The sequence below is a fragment of the Trachymyrmex septentrionalis genome, unplaced genomic scaffold, assembly GCF_001594115.1.
Source record: "Trachymyrmex septentrionalis isolate Tsep2-gDNA-1 unplaced genomic scaffold, Tsep1.0 scaffold5, whole genome shotgun sequence".
Classification (NCBI taxonomy): Eukaryota; Metazoa; Arthropoda; class Insecta; order Hymenoptera; family Formicidae; genus Trachymyrmex; species Trachymyrmex septentrionalis.
Window position 1 is genome coordinate 1,287,248 of NW_017305672.1, and position 17,646 is coordinate 1,304,893.

At 31.3% G+C, this 17,646-nt stretch overlaps 1 protein-coding gene and 1 long non-coding RNA gene across 5 annotated transcripts in view; one reads left to right on the forward strand and one right to left on the reverse strand.

The window, feature by feature from the left end:
• The window catches only part of LOC108751575 (tyrosine-protein kinase PR2), a 350,659-nt gene that overhangs the window by 57,565 nt on the left and 275,448 nt on the right, over positions 1–17,646 (reverse strand). The gene's annotated exons all lie outside the window — the stretch shown is intronic.
• LOC108751577 lies at positions 2,446–3,625 on the forward strand. Its single transcript, XR_001939503.1, has 3 exons — positions 2,446–2,561; positions 2,682–2,763; positions 3,451–3,625. It is a non-coding gene; the product is annotated as an uncharacterized LOC108751577 (long non-coding RNA).

Here is a 17,646-nt window from a genome sequence, read left to right on the forward strand (position 1 = left end):
TGCTAAGGTCTCGGTAGTCTAAAGGCTCAGGACGCTCACACGGAATGTAAGAGATCCGGGTTCGACTCCCGGCCGAGGCAATATTTTTCGCAATAAGTTTATTACAGTTTTTTAAGATTTGGGAGAATTTGGGGGGATTATTTGTTTCAGATTGATTGTGTGAATCCGATAAATTCATCGGCTCTCAATTTATTTCTGAAATATTAATTCAATTTAATTGAATGGATATTAGATAGTAGTTCAACATCTTAACACTCGACCGAAGAGGCGCTTTGTATTTAAAGTCTTAATACAATAAAATTGTCTACAAATAAAAAATAAAATAAATAAAAAATAAATATATAAACACACACGCGCGCGCACGCACGCATATATTGTATACAGAGGATGAGTTTGATAAAAAGTCCACGTTTTCCTCGAAAAAGGTTACAGATGGGGGAAAGATACTTATTATCAAAATTGTAGAATAAGTAGGAGAGCACATATTTTGATGACTTTAAATAACCTTCCTTAAGTCCTTGGTTTTCATACTACCAATAAAATTTTTTTTTTAATAGGAAAGATATTTTTTATTCTTTCGATCGATAGTGCCCAATGAGCTGAATAATTATATAATACATTAGAATATCCTTTCCAAAAGTTTAACTATTGTGGATACAAACCAAAAGTAGTCAGACATTATGTTGATCTGAACATGCCTGTAGTCTTTGTGAAAAGTTTGCTTGGCCTTCTTCTAACTCTTGAATCGTTATTTCGCAAAAAATATTTTTTATTCTTTCTTTTATGTTTTCCGAAGTAGTAGAACATTAAAAGTAAGCTAACTCCTTCACTCTTCCTCAAAGATAATAGTCCAAACGTGTTAAATCGAGTGGAATACACACAGGGAATAACACAAGATCACCTCTACTAATCCATTTGTTTGGAAATATTCTGTTGAGCTCTCGTCTCGTATTTACAACAAAGTGGAGTGATGCACTATTTATCTAACTAAAGTCACATTCGAGCCCTATCTATCAGCGGAATATCTTTCCACAATTTAGAAAATCATTTCTAAGAAAACGAACAAACTTTTCAGACTTTTGTTAAAGATTTCTAAAAAAAGAATGGTCCAATTAATCAATCGCCAATAATTCCTGCCCAAACATTAATACTCCACGTTGTTGACGGTCCACAGTTCTCATCCAGTGTGAGTGACGTCGCTTCAATGCTTATTAATGGTTTCATTACTCTTAAATGTTACTTTATCCGATCACACAAATCGAAAAAAGTCAGGATTTTTTTGTAATTTATTTTGAACTCACAAAACTGGATACTCATGTTAAAATTATTCTGAAAAAGTTCATGGAGTACCGATACAAGATATGGATGGAGCTTATTTTTCCTGAGTATACGTGACACTGAGGATCGGCTAATATTTCTATCGTAAACAATATCTCTTGTAGAGATACATGGATTTATAATAACTGCAGCCAATACGTCAATAGACACATTTTCATTTGTAATAACAACATTTTGCTTTTGTTGTCTTAGCCTTAACAATTCCAATAGTACGTACTCGATTCACCAAACGTGTAAAAACTCCTCTTACGAAATGACGACAGTTTAGAAAGCGTACAAATCAGCCGCTTGCATAGCATTTTGTCTACATTCGTTATAAATCATTAACATATCAAAAACTTCTTCATTCAAATATAACATTTTTTAAGAGAAACTACTCACAGAATACTTCCACCTGTATACTACTCAATTTCAACTCAAATCTTAATAATAGAACGAGAAAATTTTTAAATAACTACAATGCAAGAACTCAATGTTTCCAAACTAACGGATTAGTAGAAGTGGTTCTGTATTATTTACCTTCTTTCACGATTCAAAAGTTAGAAACTTTCCAAAAAGACTACAGGCATATCTCAATCAACATGGTGAATTAAACAGTCTCACTTATTTTGGCTTATATAATGTTAAATTTTCGAAAAGCTACTCTAATACAAAGTTCATCAAGCACTATCGATAGAATGAGTAAAAAAGACCGCTTCTCATTAAGAAAAAAATATTTTTATTGGTAGTAAGAAAACTAAAGACATTTAAGGTACTCAAGATCATCAAAGTATGTCCCTCTACTTATCCTACAATTTTGATAATAGGTATCTTTCTCTAACTGTTTTTAAGAAAAACGTGGTAAACTTTTTTATCAGAGTCACTTTGTATATACAATCTACATATATACAGGGTGTCCCGTAATTCACCACCCGATGCTCGTGGACAGGTAGAGCAGACTAAACTGAGTCGAAAGGTCTTCTACCATTTTGCAATTTGCAATTGAAAATTCTTCTCTGCGCGCACATCTTGACAGTAAACTTACTTTGACAATATTCAAGAATTCTATCTTCCTCACCAATTTTGACGAAATTAGATTTATTCGCTGCGTTTTTCACGAAATGAACGTATCTGGCAAAAAAAAGTGACTCTCTGCCACGTAGATCGAGATATTAATCATTGAAGTTAACGACTATTCAGATTAAGAAATCTATCACATCAATGGTATAAAGACATGAGAACATGTAAGTGAGGCTAGAATAAATATTTTCTGCTTTAATCTCATCAAACCATCATCGTTGAGAAAGATAGAATTCTTGAGTATTACCTTTACTCTCTTTTATATCTTATTTTACTTTTTTCAGTAATATAGATGTCAAGATGCGCGCGCAGAGAAGGATAGATTGCCTCGATATTTTGTTTTTGCCAAACTCAGCATATAGAAAAGTATGTATGGATGTCCATTTTATATGTCTATGATCCCTCAATTATTGACAAAGCGCGCTTTATGTAGATATAGTGGACTAAACTAATAATGAGTCGAAAAGTCCTCCATTTTGCAACTTTCGCAATGGTTAACGAGATATTAATTACTAAAAATAGCAAATATTGGTCTTCCATAATTTTTTACTCAAATACTATCAACTTTACAGAAAACCAGCAAGAGACAAAAATTGTTTATTTTTTTTTTGTTCAAAAGTTGTTTTTCTTTTCATAGAGCTCTAACAATTTTTTCAGAATTTTTTAACAACTTTTTAGTATTGCATTTTTTTATTAACTATTTCTATTAACATAAGAAAATACCTCGGAAAATACGATATTAAAAAATTCTAAAAAAATTCTGAAAAAATTCGCAATAAAATAAATTTATTTTCATTTTTATAGAGGATCCATCTGTATATTAGTTAGACTCTAACAGCTATTTAATTGACTTCGCACTTGTCACTGATATGTCGTGTGAATATTTAATTAGTTTAAATTTAATTGAATATTTAATTAGTTTAAATGTCAGTTTTAATTTATCATTAATTCGACTAATCATGTTGGTACTACAATCTCAATTCCATTTGGTGATAAGTTTAGTCGTTAAAAAAATGTTTTAAATATACTAAGGAGTATATTGTCTCGTTGCAGAGTTGAAAATCACTTGACCTTACAACCAACCATATGAGAGGCATGCACTTGACATTCCGAATTGGAACATGCAAAAATATTAACATTGTATGTAAAAATTTGGCACATTAATGATGGCTCAGGATGAAATCGAAATGTTTTTTCTTTAGTATGTATTATGTATTATATTGAATTAAAATAAAACATTAGGATGAGATTGCGCTCCAATTACCGCGCTTGACTTTTATTGTCAATATATTTCTTCTTATGGTATTTATCTAATTTTTATTAATTTCCGAAAGTTTTGATGCATGAAGAGATAGGCTGTTTAAAATCGGAAATTAATGCATTAAATACATAAATGAAAAGAAAATTTGGTAAAAATTCAGATTAGGAGAGCATCCCCCAATGACCTTGATGTATGTTGTTATGACCCTGAGTGATCTCCAACAAGTTTCAGCCTTATTCTTCATTAAAAAGTTATTAAGAACGGAAAAATAATGTCTTTTCATTATACAGATTTTTTTTACTACATAGAACAAAAATTTCCTACTTAAAAATATATGTTACGACTGTCCACGCGAAGCGACTCCCAACCCACCTTCCTCCCTGCTTGGGGACTTTCACATAAAGCGACTCCCATCCTATCCCCACGTTTCGCGTGGAAGTCGCGCGCTCCCAAACAGGGGGAGGTGATGTGGGAATCGCTTAGCGTGAAAGTACGCTCCTCAAGCAGGGGGGCAGATGGGGTGGAAGTCGCTTGGCATGGAAGTCATATGCCTCTGAAGTAGAGGGAAAGGTGGGGTAAAAGTCGCTTCGCGTGAAGTCATTACGTAAGCAAGGAAAGGTATAGTTTTTAATATTATATATAACAGAAATAGAACGTTGTTTTTCGAATTTTTTTTATTAATAACGAGCGACGGCTAAACCCTTGAAAGTCAATCAGGGTCATGATCTTGACAACATATTGCAAGGTCAAGATCATTGGAGGATGCTCCCCTAATCTGAATTTTTATTGAAAATTTTAATACATATCACTATGTTTGATAATAAGATACCTTGAAACTATGTACCGCTTGAAAAAATTACATTATTAATAACGAAGATCTGACAAACCGCTATTGTGTTTCTGTGCTTATCACATTAATTTTATAAGTTTTTTGTAATAGAAAAATGTATTATATTGTATTAAAATAACGGGGTAAACTTCCGAAAACGACCCATGCCCGATTGCCAAATTTTGCCGAATTTTGGCAAAAATACTCCAAATGACGTCAAATGAATGCTCTTACGTGGAATTTCACCGATAAGAAGGTTTAATGCTAAAAATAAAGTTGTCACCGCCAGAATGAATTACCTTTACATAGCTTACTCTAAATCGCTTCCGAGTAATCTTAATATTGACCTTGATTTCCAAGATCTACTCCACTTTCGTGCACCCCTAGACGGAGAGAGGGGGGGGGGTGGTATGTATCTCATTTCGCGTGGAAAGTCGGACGCCCTTTGACAGAGGGGAAGAGGGAGGTAGAACGAACGTCATTTCGCGTGGACACTCGCCCCTTGGCAGGAATGAAAGTGAGGTGAAAGTCGTTTCGCGTGAAAAGTCGCACGCTCCTTAGTAGAGACCCAGGAAGAAACGCGAGATCGGATAGACATCTATTAAACGTCGAAGGCGTTTATATCTAAAATAACGTTTAAGAATATTATATAATATAATTTTAGACGCCATGTGACTTTGTATTGCTTTTTGATTATTGTGTTTTATTAGACGTGCAAAAACCTATTATTCACAATAGCAGATCTTTGCTTATGAAATACTCTTTTAAATTACAAGCAGGACCGCAATAATTGGAAAATTAACGCCAAAATCTGAAAGCCCTTTTCTTATTCCCTAGTACATAAATGTACTTACTAATTACAAAACAAAAATAAATAATTAAATAATAAAACATTTTTTCCTAAGAAGAAATAAAAATTGGATCGACGTCGATTAATGTCAAACATCTAATCGACGTCTAATTGATTCGATTTATTTCTTCCTGAGCAAATAAAAAGCGTCCCTAGCGTTTCAGCGCCCTAAAATTGCTTTCATGTGCAGCATAACTTGCGTAAGCATAATTTGCGTTTGTGTGACAAACACATAGACGACTTATGCTTACGAGAGCGGTCCGATAAGTACTTAGCCTACAAAAGAAAAACGAAAATTTTGGAAAAGTAGCGATTTATTTCTCAACATAGTCTCCTTTTAGCTCGATACACTTGACCCAGCGATGCTCCAACTTCTTTAACCCGTCTGAAAAATACGTTTTCTCGAGGTCTGCAAAGTAGGCCTCCGTGGCGGCGATGACCTCCTCATTCGACTCAAATTTCTGCCCGGTGAGTGACTTTTTCAAGTTTGGAAACAAAAAGAAGTCGCACGGGGCCAAATCTGGAGAATACGGTGGATGGGGCAGCAGAAATCGCTGCGCGATTTCCCTTCCAAAAACAAGAATCGAATCACTGACCGATATTGCTCTTTTTCCATTTTTCTAAAATCCGCGGACACGCCCGCTTCCACACGCGGTCAAAACAAAACTACAAGTCCGATTCGGCTGAAATTTTGACAGTAGCCGTCTACGAGAATGTACTACACGATAGTAAATTTCTCTTGAGATAGTGGCGCCATTGGGCGGTGAGGCTAAGTACTTATCGGACCGCCCTCGTATAGAATTGTGTTCCAATATACACTGTCAGTACTAAAAATCTATACACGATACGTAACATATATGAATTATGGCTGCGTTCAGCAGAATGTTCATTTTGTAACTGTTGCAAGTTTTCTTTGCATTGATTGGATTATACTTTTAGATCTAAAGGAATAATCCTATCTCAGCAGACAATCATAAAACGATTGCAAAACTGTTGTGTTCTCCTGAACGCAACCATTATATATTTCCTTAATTCTATATCACTGTCGAAGGAACGTCGAAATAACAGCAATAATAAATTCAACAGCAATTTGACATGGTTTCAACATTGAGCGATGCAAATTATAATATTTCTCACTAAGCAATAGCAATATATAGCTATCTTAGTTAAAAATATATAATATGCGTCGATCGACGTCGGAATCATGTCAAATTGACATCGAATTTATGATTTCTATGATTTCGACGTTGTTCAATGTCTTATGTAATTGTACGTACAATAACATAAAACGTCTAGTACATACGTCTATTAGATATGTCTTGTTGATATGTCTATTAAACCTTTTATTAATAGCCTAAAAGATGATATTTCTATTTAGATGCATCTATAGACATACTTTAGACGATCAAATAGACGTCTAAAGTATGTCTATACGAGGTCTATTCAAAAAGTATCGCGAATTTTGAATTTCCGCGGATTACGTATATTCGATTTTCGATTTTTTTGTGGCGTTATGTTGGTACTTATGTCTCTCACTTATGCCGACAAGTTCGGCCATTTTGAATGTTCAGTTAATTTTTGACAGCTGCTTTGCTTGCACGTGTTTTGGCTCGTCTTCGATTTTTGCCTATTCCAAAAAATGGATCAAAGAATCTGTATCAAATTTTGTGTGAAAAACAAAATTAAGTGCGCGGACGCATTCCGAATGTTGACTGTGGCATATGGTGAAGCTACCTTGGACCGAAGCAACGTTTATCGGTGGTACAAAATGTTCTCAGAGGGCCGAGAAGATGTGAACGACGAAGAGCGTGCCGGACGCCCAAGCACGTCAACAACAGACGAAAACATTGATGAAGTGAAGAAAATAGTGGCCAATCGGAACGGTCAATAAGGAATATTACTTGCAAGTTATGCGCAATTTGCGCGAAGCAATCCGCCAGAAACGCCCGGATTTGTGGAAGAACAAAAATTGGCTTTTGCACCATGATAACGCCCCTGCTCACACATCGTTGCTCGCGAATTTTTGACCAAAAACAACACACTAATGATGCCGCAGCCACCGTATTCCCCAGATCTGGCCCCCTGTGACTTTTTCTTATTCCCGAAACTGAAGAGGCCCATAAAAGGACGACGCTACGCTACGATTGAGGAGATAAAGACGGCATCGAAGGAGGAGCTGAACAAGATCACAAAAAATAATTTTTTGAAGTGCTTCGAGGATTGGAAAAAACGTTGGCACAAGTATATAATATCTGATGGGGATTACTTTGAAGGGGACAAAATAGATATTCATGAATAAATAAATAATTTTTGAAAAAACACAAAATTCGCGATACTCTTTGAACAGACCTCGTAGACCAATCTCGTGTTTCTCTCTAGGAAGAGAGGTAAGATGAAAATAAAAAGCTCGTTTTGCATAGAAAGTTGCACGCTTCTTGACAAGAGGGGAGATAGAGTAAAACCATATCCTATACAAACTTTTATAATTTTAAACATTTTTGCATTAAATTTTTGTAATGGAATACAGTAGATATACGTTTAATTTAAATAAAAAAGAAGTTTTTTTTTACGATATATCCTCGTGATTAAAAATGTATCATTTATGAACCTCTACTCCAGCAATACGTAAACATTTTTGATATTTAATAAACAATAATAATAAAGGCATATAAAAGTAAAACGCGGTAATTTGAGCGTATTCAATATTGTATATTATTCCTTTCTAATAAGTATAAAATTTGAACGTTTCATCTCTTTTTTGAGTCTTTATCAGCAAAATGCGTTTACATAAACAATGAGATAAAGTTATTTTATCTAAAATGGAATTCACTCCTTGACTGACAAAGTGAGAGAACTTAAAGCTGATGTTAGAGTTCTGTAAAACATCGTAATAGTACGATTAAATAATCAGAAGAGAAACAATCCTCGATCTTAAAACAAAATAAGAGATGGTGTACTATGATAGGAGAAAGTGCATCGAACAAAGAAAAAAACAGACTAAATTCACAAGATTTTGATCGATTGAGTATATTCTCATTAATAAAGTGTAGTCAAATGGATAAAATATGTATTGCTCGTTCAAATAACAACGCAAAAATGGCGTTAAAATTATAAGTAGGTAATAGAAAAAATAAGAAGAACATAAATAATATATTATATAATATGTATGGTAAGTCAAAATTAAAAACGGTGACAAAAATTGAAAATTAGATAGTAAAAACGTGTATATAAGTCAAATGTTAAAAATGGTGACAATAAAAATATACAATCACGTTCTTAAACTATTTAAAATTGAAACATTTGAAATACTGTTAATGAGACAACGATGTTCTTGATCCTCGTTTTTAGTCTTCTGCCAATTTGTCCTACATATAATGCATTACAGTTTTTACATATTTTGTATACAACATTTTTGTTATGGTCATTTTGAAAGAACATCTTTATGTACTTTTATAAATTTCTCTTTTATAAATCTTTGGTATTAAACCTTCGCGACGGTGAAAATCTATTTAACAGCATTCATTTGGAATATTTCTGCCAAATTCATAGAACGTCGTTTTCGGAAGTTTAGCCGTAATTTTTTATATTAGAGAGTTTCGTTCATTTTTATGTTAAAAAATCAGACAGTTTATTTTACCTAACGTTACTTACCGTAACGTGAACAAATATGATGGTCATTATAGAAGACGTTTAAAAATAAAAAATCTAATAGAGAAATTAATTGAATAAAATGATGAGAAATATATCAAATTGAAAAATTGCGTTAGATGGATTAGAGAAAACATGGGATTCCATTAAATGTGCCATTAAACTCTCTAAAAATGAATTTATTAATACAGTTAAATTTGTCTTAACATCGACATATTTTATTTTTAATGGAAACATTTATAAACAAATATTTGGTACACTTATGGATTCCCCCCTTTCCCCTATCATATCTGATATTGTGATAAAAGATTTAGAAAAGAGAGTGTTGAAATTCTATGGAATTTCATATTTCTACTTACTTTAGATATGTTGATGATGTCTTTATGATCGCACTAAAGATAATGTCACTCAGATTTTTAATTCATTTAATGAACAGTATGATAGACTCAAATTTACTATTGAATATGAGGAAGGCCATTGTTTAAATTTCCTGGATCTATCAGTCATTAATAAACACAATACAATTATTGTAAATTGGTACCTTAAAAAGACATTTTCGGGCAGGTATTTATCTTTTCGAATCATCCTACATACCATAAGATTGTAACTATGCACAGGGTGTCCGACATAACTGTGATCACAATTTTTCCGGCACTTCCAATGATCTGACAAAAATTAGTTTGGATAAAAGTTAATTAGTTTTCAATCGGCTACAATTGCAATATTAAAAATTTGCAAAATACTCTTTTTAAAAAAAAATCGAGATTACCCTAATTTTTTTAAATGGCACTACATTTTTTATTTTATAACATTATAATTAATGTTAAGACGAGTTTAATGACCTGCTATACTATGACCTTACAGTTGTGGGATTAATGAACGGAAACATTTTCGTGAAAAACTATTTTATTTGTATTAAATTTTTTATATAGACTATTCTACAGTAGAAAAAGATTTTTGTATCTGCTACTTTTTCACAGACATGGATTTTTGTTTTTTAAATAAAATTATTTACAAAACAACAAATTATAACCAAAAATAGTAGCATAACAAGAAAGTGCAACAGAACAAAAAATTAAAACAAATTTAATGAAAGAAATTATATAATTGCAATAAGTGTTCGAATTGTCTATTTTCCTGTAGGCACAATTCTGCACTATGTAATAAATTTCCATTAGTTGCTCCTATAATGCTGTCACGGCAAATTTCTTCATATGTTGTACGAATTCGTTGCTTTAAATGTTCCATATTTTGAATTGGTACCGCGTAAACTGTTGATTGCAAATGACTCCATAGAAAAAAAATCAAGTGGTGACAAATCGGGGAACCAAAGTAGCCAAATATTTTTTAAATGTGTTAAGACCGTAAAATTGCCTGCAGATATTTAAATGTTCCTTTTCTTCTTTTCAAATTCTCCATAATTTCTTAAATTCTTTTCAATATTTCTAAAATATTATTGCACACGGATGTCTCTGTGGGTACTTTGTGGCATACAGAATTGCAGTTTCACGTGCATTCCTTTTATATTCATCGAATATTAGCATCTTAACTTTCTCATTATAGGAATATATTTTTAAACTGAGACTGAACTATGATTTGCTCTAATGACAGACTAGAACATAAGACTGAACACAAGAACTGTTCGAGCTACGCTATACTACAAGTTATGTTGATATTTATTCTACGTACATACTACATACATATGTGTGATACATTATGAACTACAATATATTTGGGAATATCATGAATTCTGAAATAGCTACATCTGTTTCTCACGTCTGACTGTAAGGTCATCTCAAGGTCATAGTATAGCAGGTCATTGAACTCGTCACTTGATCAGTTACAATATTATAAGGTAAAAAATATGTAGTTAAAATAAAAAAAATTAGGATGACCTTGACTTTTTTCCTAAAAGAATATTTTTCAAATTTTTAATACCGCAATTTGTAGCCAATTGAAAACTGACTTTTATCCAAAATAATTTTTGTCAAATCATCGGAAGTGCCAGAAAAATCGTGATCACAATTACGTCAGACCTGTGTAGTCTGATTGATAAAACGATCTTATTATCAAATCCTGCATTTTATAAAAAGAACATAGAACTAATAATAGAGATTTTGAACGATAACGGTTATCCTTTAGGAGTGATTTTCAATTCTATTAATAAAAGAATTAAAAGTTTGGTTATATATTAAAAAATCCACAATGGCAAATAATATTATAACACTAGCTAAGATTTCGGTGACACTGATTGTAAGAAATTTAATGGTTTTCCTATATATAAGATCCATTTCCAATAAAATTACTAAGTCTATTAACAAATCCACAAATATAATTGGCTATAGGCGCTTAAATAAGTTTAATAAATTTATCAAAGTTTATGAAGACAAAAATCAACATGATAATAACGAAAATAATAACGTCATATATATAAAGATTATGCGTTTCGCGGATTTCCTCCGTGTCCAGATCCATTCTTGGAATGCCAATGTTTCGTGAACCTTGCAGTCTACTTCATCAGGGCAAGGAGCAACCTGATACAATATCCTGATCATTAGCCTGATGCAGTATCAGGCTGCTCCTCGCCCTGATGAAATGAACTGCAAGGTTCACGAAACATTGACATTCCAAGAATGGATACAGAGGAAACCCGCGAAATGCATAATCTTTATATAGAAAGTACCCGTGGAAGCCTCAAGAATATTAACATCATATATAAATTAAATTGTAATAACTGTGATTACGTTGGCCAAATGAAGAGACAATTACAGACAAGAATTAAAAAACATCGTAATAATATAAAATTAGACCAGTCCAAACACTCAGTAATCACGAAACATATCACCAAAACAAATCATAATTTTAATTAGGAAAATGTTAGTATACTTCATTTTAAAAAGAATTATTGTAAAAGAAATATTTCTGAAATGATTCATATTAAAGAATAAAAAAAAAACAGTATAAATTTAATGAAAAATACTGAGTTATTGGACATCTTATTTTAACATACTTGACGATACACGTGAACATAAATTGTCACAGTTTTGAACAAAATTTTTTGTACATTCAATTTTATTGATTTCCTCTTTTATTTGATCTACACATTACATCAGTCAATTTTCAAATAAGTAACTATCAACTTCTAATTTTAATTGGTACTTAACCAGATCTCCGTTTGAAAGTTTTAATTACAGTATTTCATATAAATTAATGTAAGTTATGATTTGTGATTCTATGTTTCTTATTCACAATTATATTCACTAATTATATTATATTAATACATCTTCTCGTTGTAATCTGTCTTAACACATTTTGACGTTCGAATTCTATATAAATTGACACATCACCACTGATGATTTTTTTAAATATTTTATTGTATTCGTTATCTATTGGCTGTTAATTTAATATTGTATTTTTTATGTTGGAACACTAAAGAAGGCTTGAATTAAACCGTTTGTATTCTTATATTATTTGATTAATTTCGTTTAGAATATTATATAGTATTTATATTTTTATGCTAATTGTATTAATTTAAAGTCATTCTAAATATAAGCTCGAAATAAGCCACAACACTGTTTAATCTATAAAGTTAGAATGTTGTTCTCTTTCTTGAAAAATATGTTCCATTGGAAATCAGGTTAAAATCGGAACAGAGAATGCATCTAATATAAATAAAAAGATAGTTGTAATATGACTTCACTTTTTCACTTACTAAATAAATAGAGAAACAAATAATTCATACAAGAATAAAGGTGCAGACACGATAAAAGAAATAAGGAATAAGAAATGAGGATTTCAACCTATCAGAAACTGTTCATTCTAATGTATCCAATTTTTAATAGATTAAAATTCCTTATTCCTTATTCTTTTTATTGCACAATAATTGTTTACTTAATAAAGTTGACGCGTATGATACTTTTTTTTATTGGCTGCCTCTACCATTCCAATTTTCCGATTTCAAATCTTTCGACATCCATGGGGCGGACCATTAAAGTATTACATTTCAATAAGCAAGATATTGGGAGGAGTGTTCGTCTAATAACCGCTAACGGCGTGTAACGCTGGATTACTTTTTGCTGTCAAATTATACGAATCTACGCAGATTTTTATTAATTAATTTTTCATTCAATTAATTTCTAAAACATTAAAAAACGAAAAAAAATATTTTATTCAGATTTAAGGGAGCTACTTTGGAATCAATGCAGTAAGAAGTGCGCAATTTATACTTATATAATCATACAGTATAATGTGTATTAAAAAATGTTAGTTTGAACGTTTCGGCTATCGGTTTTAGCCATCTTCAGCAAATACATAATTAATATACTAACAAAGAATATCTTTTATCTTTGAAAATATAAGATGTTATTAATTTTTTATCTAGTGGGAAAATGAGAGAAGCACAAATATCGCACAAAGAAGTTGCCTATCTTCTTGGTTAACAAGTGATTGCGTTCTAATAGTGTTATTAAAAGTTAAAATTACGTAAAAATATCGTTGAAATTTTACAAAGAAAGTGCTTACCTCAAATCACTATATAACATAAATAACAAGTGAAGGGCGAAGAGTTAGCGCATTACTTTAAAAAGACATATAATTACAGGCATAAATTAAAAGTACAGAAAAGATAAAAAAAAGAAAGAAAAGATGTATACTAAGAAATAATAACGGTGAAAAATAAACATATAACGTTACAAGTTTCAGCTACCAGATTGAGCCCTCTTCAGATGTTAAAACATAATGGAAACAATATTAAAAAATAATTATCGCAAAAAGTTCACAGATTAAGAATACACGCAGTTCGGTTGAGTCTCGATGTAGAGCTCGACATTATTCGTACGATTGAACAGTCAAAAATGTGTCATGTCTCATAGCAAAGTTCTAGTCGATAAAAAAGAAAAAAGAAAAAGACCTCTTATGAAAAAAGTAAACTTAAATAAATTAACAACCGTAATTGCGATAAAAAATAAAAACTCACCAACAAACATATGTAAAAGATCAAAAACTAATGTATCCATATAAGTATAACAAATACCAGTAAAAACGCATAAAGAAGAGTGAAATACAAGTGTGAAAAAACGAACATTGTATCGACTAATGTGAACGCTCACTGAAACGAATCGCCACGCATTGAGAGAGAGGAGACGGGCCATCAGTATCCAAAAAGTCAAACTTTATTTACAATGGGTAAATATGCCTTGTGAAGACTTTGAGTGTCCGTTTGTAAATTAAGACTGTTTTTCTGCTTCTTAATGTGAAGCATTTCGGAAATTACACGTTTCCTATAACAAGGCTCTTCATCTAAAATTTTAATGTTGTACCATTGGAAATCATGATCACATTGTAGCCTATGTTCAGTGATGACAGAAGTTTTATATGATTACGATGTTCAGTAATTCTGGTTTTCAATTGTCTGCCCGTCTGTCCAACATAAGACGCATCGCAATTGTTACACGATATTTTATATACTGCATGGCTCTTCGATGTATGAGGACAAATGTCCTTCTGTACATTTATGTATTTATTTACCTATTTTATTGGGGCTATGAAAATATGAGAAAGACCCTGATGTCGTTTTTATTAAATCTTCTAAATTTCTCCGTGTGACGCGGAGTATATCGAACCGTAAGCCAAGAAGCAGTTTCATTCACACAGACTTAGTCAGATCATTATGTACTTTATATCTATTTTTAATTAAATTTTTTAATACGTTGATTAACAGTGTCAAAGATAAAATTCAATGGATAGTCATGATCTAGTAAAATATTAATAATAAAAGTTAGATTTTTTTGTATGAAACATATAATGTCAGATAATAAAAAAGCTCTGTCAACTAACGAAAAAATTGTGCCATTTTTCTGTGCCAAAGGATGATTAGAATAAAAATTTTAAAATCTTTCTGAAAACGTCGGCTTACGGTACTAATAAAAAAATGAAACGATTATTGTTGATGGATACGGTGATGTCAAGAAAATTTATTTTGTCTCCTCCTCTTTCAATAAATTATAGGCGCGAATGGAAAGAATTGAATTGTTCTAATAAAACGTCGAATTTATAACGTCGATTTTCTATAACACTGCAGTACAATATTACGTACAATATTACGTAAATGAAAAAGATTTGTAAAACATGTTGTGATGAAACTTAGAAATCGTCAAAATGTATCGAATGTTATTAACTGTTATTAACTGTTTCACGTTTAAGAATGTAATAAACAAAATATTAGGTTGTTCGGAAAGTAATTTCGTTTTTTCTTATGAAAATGAAAGACGATTTTCAATCAGATGCGTTTCAAATGATCATGAACGGTCGAATTCGATAAATTTAATCTCTCAGCGATCTCACGAGTTGTTATTCGCCGGTTTGCATCAATTAATTGCCTTTATTGTGTCTTCATCAGCTTCAACTGTCCTTCCAGAACGTGGTACATCTTCAACATCAAAATTGCCAGATCGAAATTTTGCAAATTAGTTTTGGCACTGGCGTTCTGTCAATACATCTTCTCTATACACATCGGATAATTTTTTCTTGCTTGAACAGCATTTTTACCTTTTCGATAATAAAAAAGTAAAATATGCCGAAAATGCTGCTTTTTACTTTCATATTTGATAGGGTACCAACCAAAAACTACTGCGTAGAATCAATCGAACTTTTTTCACAAGCAAGCCTTGCTATATCAGCTGTCAAAATATATAATGATTATGCGGCTTAAGTGTGAAGTTGGCTGTGAAAAAATACAATAAGTCCTCTGTTGGGAAAAAACGAAATTACTTTCCGAACAACCTAATATTTTTAAGACAGATACTGAAAGGATATACCAGTAGAACGATGTTGTCATTGTATAAGTTAAATCTAAATTTATTTACATTTATTAAGAATGCCATTATATGTACAATCTAAATTATCTGTGTCTTTTTGAAGATTGAGACCATTTATTTGTCGTTTTATATTTATGATTTCTGAAATCAAGCGTTTATTAAAATATCTTTCTTCATCCAGAATTTCTGTATTGTCCCAATCAATTTCGTGACTGCGATGCAAAGCGTGTTCAGTGATAATAGAATAAGAAATAGGACCTTTACGTAAATTACTTTTATGTTCTGTTACTCTTATAATTAATTTGCTTTTCGTTTGACTCATACAGGATGCATCACAATCCTTACAGTTTATTTTATAAACAACGGTTCTTTTTTGTTTTTTGAATGTCAGATTATAAACTTTTACAAATTTATTTAATTTATTCAAATTGAAAAAGGCCGTTCTACGTACTTCGCCGTTAATAACATTTTTAAATTTATCTGAAATGCCTTGCACATATGAAATAGAGAACCATCTTTTCTCCATCTGAACCTTTTCCGAATTATTCTTGTTAGTTGACGAATTTGTTTTTTTAATTAAATATTTTAGTCTATTAATTATTGTCTTGAGGATAAAATCTATAGGATAATCATTGCCTGTTAAAATTTTAATTATAAACGTCAAATTTTTTTCATGAAATTCTGGATGTAGAAGAAGAAACATTCTATCAATTAAACTTAAAATTGTGCCCTTTTTTGAGATATCGGATGCCGAGAGTAAAAATTGAAAAATTTCCCAAAAAAAGTGGGTTTTTGAAACCGATCAGTTTTTAGGAAACCCTCATCCATAATCAAAGTGACATCCAAAAAGTTTATTTTGTTTGTTGAATTAAATAATTGTAATATTTTATTGGATTCAGACGAGGGCATGCAGAATATCATCTAAAAAAGATCTAAAAAAGAATATAAAAAAGAAGAGAATATGAAAATTTAATTTTTTTAGCGTCCAATTCTCCAATTCTTGCATCACCAAATCAGCTGCTTTTGGTGATAATGGAGAATCCATGAGGGTGCCAAATTTTTCCCTATAAAGTTGACCGTCAAAAGAGAAATAACTCGAATCTAAACTAATTTTACTGCTCCCAAGAATTCTTTTTTAGAAATTTTGCAAATTTTTGAAGTTAAATTCCATCTTTCATTAAGAGCTGCAATAACTAAAGTAGTCGGAATGTTAGTAAATAAAGATATAACTAATGAAATCAGACAATAATCTTGATCTATCTTGATACTTTTAGTTTTATTTACAACTGTTATTAATAAAATTTGGAACCTTGGGAACACTTTTGATGATCACTTCGTGGAGAAAGGAAGTTAAGTTGTACGACAAACAAATGATCTCAATCTTCAAAAATACACATGGTTTAGATCGTATATATACATTCTTAATAAATGTAAATAAATTTAGATTTAACTTACACAATAACAATATCGTTCTATGTCCTTTCAGTATATGTCTTATCTTTTAATACTATATGATTATATAAGTATAAATTGCGCACTTCTCTTACGCGCTGACTCCAAAGTAGCCCCCTTAAATATGTATTATATTTTTACAATTATTAGGAGTCCTATTTTATATTTATTTCTTTATTCTAAAATGTCATATTTTATTCCATGTAATCCGCTCCATCTGTCTATGAGAGAGATGACAATAATTATCCCATATATCCCCCCGCCTCAGGAAAAATGTTTTATATATAATTATATAAAATTATGTAAAATTAGATATAATTTTATATAATTTTATATATAATTATTTGTAATTATTCTTTTTAATATGTAATTTTAATATATAATTTTTTAAATT